A 4,313-nucleotide genomic window follows, 5' to 3' on the forward strand; every position below is an offset into this window, starting at 1 on the left:
ATGGTCATTACTCTTTGACATTGCTACATTGAAATTCAATTGGATAAACACTACATATTTCTACTTCATATATCAGAAAACCATTACAAGTCAGACGAGTAATTTACCTACGTACTAAATCACAGACATTGATGAGAGATAATGTAAGCAGATGGCTCGTCTCGGGAATAACCCTACCAACCACCCCTTGAACTTCTGTGCATAGCAGTTTTCTCTTACATCACAAAGGGACTAAACAGTCTCCAACAGTGACATAGAAAACGGATATGCGTCGAGAAGAGCAAAAGAAAAGGGTGAACTTTACCATCTCAGCAATCAGCTGTCAGCTTAGAAAAAAGGTCTTTAAATCTTCTCCGAAGCTGATAACTGGGTTGTTACTCCCTGCCGAGAACCTCCGTTGGGCCATTGCAATGCTGACTCCAAGGAGTTCTCTTTATTTTCAAGTCTTTCCAAGTTATTCTAACTACTACAATCTTTCGGAGTTTTTCTAACTACACATTTTATATCAGTGAACTTCTGTACTTCATCTTTGTCTCAGAATTGAGTAATAAATCATAGATGCTCCTATGAACCAATATTTAAAGATATTGCTCAAGTTCTCCTTTTTCCCTAATCCTCTAATATAAAGGATTTATAAAGAATGAAACAAGTAAACTTGAACTAAATCCTAATGGAATATTAACCAATTGAAATACTGAATACTGAAAATAAAACTTGAAAACTCACTTGACATTTGAACATGAAAATATCAACAACTGTTTCAACAACAGTTTACTATTCTGCCAAGTTAAGATCAGACTGTCAATAGTAAGAAAGCTAAAAGTGTAACATTAGATACAAGATGTCTCAAACCTACATGACAAGGAGTATAGTGGTGTTTTGGAGCATGTCAAAGATGCAGAGAACCTATCAATGAGAAGTGATGCTTGTGAGAAGTGCTGCTTTTGAGAAGCATGCAGACTAATTGTGATACTGATTTTCTACAATATTCTTTTATCTGTTTTCTATTCCTATCAACACAAAGATTATTGATACTTCAAATATCTCAAATTTACATTGAGGCATAACCCTAGAAGCTTCTATATGACTTGAGAGCTGAGCAAGTCATAATCCTACAGGGTCCTATATGACTTGGTCAGAGCTGAGCAAAGCATATCCTACAAAGTCCTATATGACTCGGTGAGAGCTGAGCAATGCACAATCCTACAAAGCCCTATATGACTTGGTGAGACCAGAACAAGGCATAATCCTTACATGGTTCTATATGACTTGGCAAGAGCTGAGCAAGGCATAATCCTACAAAGTTCTATATGACTTGGTCAGAGCTGAGCAAAGCATATCCTACAAAGTCCTACATGACTTAGTCAGAGCTGAAGAAAGCATAATCCTACAAACTCCTATATTACTTGAGAACTGAGCATGGCATAATCTATATTACTTGAGAACTGAGCATGGCATAATCTATATTACTTGAGAACTCAGCATGGCATAATCTAAAATCAATTGCTGAGAATCGGAGCATAAGTTGAAATTCAGAAGTCACGTACAATTAAATTGATATACAAATTGGCAATACAAAATTTTTCCCAGTGTTTCAATTTTCAAATAAAAATGTTCGACTTAATGAGTAGCTTATTAAGTCTAATGGGAATTAAGTGAAGTACATTAACATTCATATAACCTAAAAACCTCCATATCTCAAGACACTGTGGCATTGGGAATTAAATCTTACAAGCCCTATGAATCAAATACCAAATATTAATGTTTCAAACCATTAAATTTCGTGATCAATATCTAACTCAACACTGCCTGAGATTCAATTTCATTCCTGACATGAAATAAAACTGTACAAGATAACTAACTTTAAATATCACTGGATTCCTGAAATACCCAAACTTTCTGTGACTATTTAAATAGCTGAGCAAAATCATTATACGAGTAATTAAAGCGCAACCACCCAAACAACTTTGCATACTGTATCTATATGTAATAAGTTTATTTTTTATGACAAGGTTTATAAAATAAAATGCTCTGTAGAAAAAATCCTTGGGGAAAAAACCCTGAACTTATGATCAAGAAAATGCTATTATCAAGGTAAAACCAATCAAAATAAACCCTGGGTTTATGTTATCAATCTTTATAGAACCCAAAGACATCTATTTACTATCCAAAATTCCCCTTAAACTTGCACTTATGAGTTCACTTACAAACTTTAATACCTAAAGAAACCTACAATCTTGTTATATATTGAGTTTACTTAATTCATGTCTGCAATGTCAAACTCCCATTTAATTAAATGATAATGCAGTGGTTAACTAACACAAATTCTCAATACCCTTGAAGAACTTTCCTAGCTAATTTAGTATTTGGTTTTACTCAAATCTGCTTTTACCAAATTTTTACTTGATCAGTTTTGGCTTTACATGAAACTACAATTATTAGTGTAAAATATTCTATTTTGAGTCGAGATACCTACAAAAGACTAACAAACTATAAAAGTGCAAATTTGAGTATAATTGCTAATTCATGGCATGTATACCGAACATGCCTTTGTTAAGTATGCTATTTCAATCAAGATTGCTTACCAATCCACACCATTTACTAAGGCCAGCAGTGTCTTGAAATATGCAGATGTGCCATGATAACAATGCTCTTGATAAAATACAAGACAATGTAAAAAAAATTATAGTTTTACTCAATTTTGTCTTTAAAGTTTATCAAGATGCATTATTTTCAAGGCAAACTTAATATATATACAAAACCAAGGTCTATAGAATACAAGGTCTACCCAAGTGCAGTTCAAGTCGGATTAAAACCCAAGCTGCTGACTATATAGAAAAGCATTACGTCACCGTGTACGTGACTTGTTCAAAGTAGGCATGAAAAGTACCTGTTATCTGCGCATATACTGTATGTTAAAATATTTTATATATATTTTTTCAGAATTAATTATGTCTGTGCAATGTCAACTGATTAAATAATGATGATTTTCATGGTGCAATATATTGCATTTGTCAGATATAGTTGAATTTTATGAACATCCAATTGTGTTTAATTTGTGACTCGCATAAAAATTTTTTTTTTCCAATGCCTGAATTTGGTTTCTTATGTACCTTTGGTATTATGGAATACAAGACCAACTTTTTTAACATTCAAATATCAAAAAATTTCCAATGAAATAATTTGGATACTTAGCAAAATACGAAACTAGTTATAGTTATAATTTTATATTCCAAGTTTTATTCACGTCCCTAAGATCATACTAAATAGGTAGCTATTAATGATGCAGATTGGAATTCTTCCAATAATAATTGGATATCATCCAATACTGTAATGAAAAATTGGGCGAACATAAAAAAGGTGTTTCAATAAAGGCTGTGTGCAATTTTTACAGTTGGTTAGTGTTGCATTCTTGCAGTTATCTTTTTCCACATTTTCGTTGCTAAGATAATAAGGTTTGCATTTCCCAACTTATAAGTTGAGGTGATAATTAACTTTCTTATTAATTTTCTCACCCTCAAGAACTACCATATTCTCTAAATTTTGAGCCTTCCATTTTTCAATTGTTCAGCTATGAGATCTTTTTATAGTATACTCGGAAAAGAAAAAAAATTGCAATTAACTGTATTAGGCAGAAAAGCTTTAAGTCTCACCCTCTTTCTGCTATGTATTCTGTTTCTAAGACTTGGCATTGGCTTTATATTTAGTACAGCAATCTTGATGCTATTATAGACGAGATCAAATGGTTATATTTATCGGAACTTGTATAACAATGGTCACAATGAACTGTGCACTTTTCCGTTTAATAATTTAAGGATGCACTTTGTATGTGACCAATTTCTTTAAATAGAAAATGGTACGAATAAACTATATTTAGTATGACATTTGAATCCATTCTCAGGTGGAGAATTTCCTCACTAAAAATATTAATACCAATATCAAAACCCATTCAACCATGCATTTGTCAATTTTAGAGATTTATAAGTTAAATTTATAAAACTTAAGTTTATTTCCTTGAACAAATTAATTCAACTTATCAGAAGTAAACGTATTTGCTATCTTCAGTCATATTAGTATCATACTTTGTAAATAGCATATATTTCCTTGCTTAAATGGGTTGGCGTGGAGAAAATAGTTTACTAGCCCCGAAGCTAATGAAGTTATAACTCGCCCTGCGCATACAGCGGTCAGTTTTGGAACAAAAATGGGTAGACCTTGTATTCTATAGACCTTGTACAAAACAATCAAATACTTGAAAATTATGGCAAACTCTCCCTTGGTCAATAAATTCTATTCTAGAATTGCAACCAAGA

The sequence above is a fragment of the Palaemon carinicauda genome, chromosome 16 (assembly GCF_036898095.1).
Source record: "Palaemon carinicauda isolate YSFRI2023 chromosome 16, ASM3689809v2, whole genome shotgun sequence".
Taxonomy (NCBI): domain Eukaryota; kingdom Metazoa; phylum Arthropoda; class Malacostraca; order Decapoda; family Palaemonidae; genus Palaemon; species Palaemon carinicauda.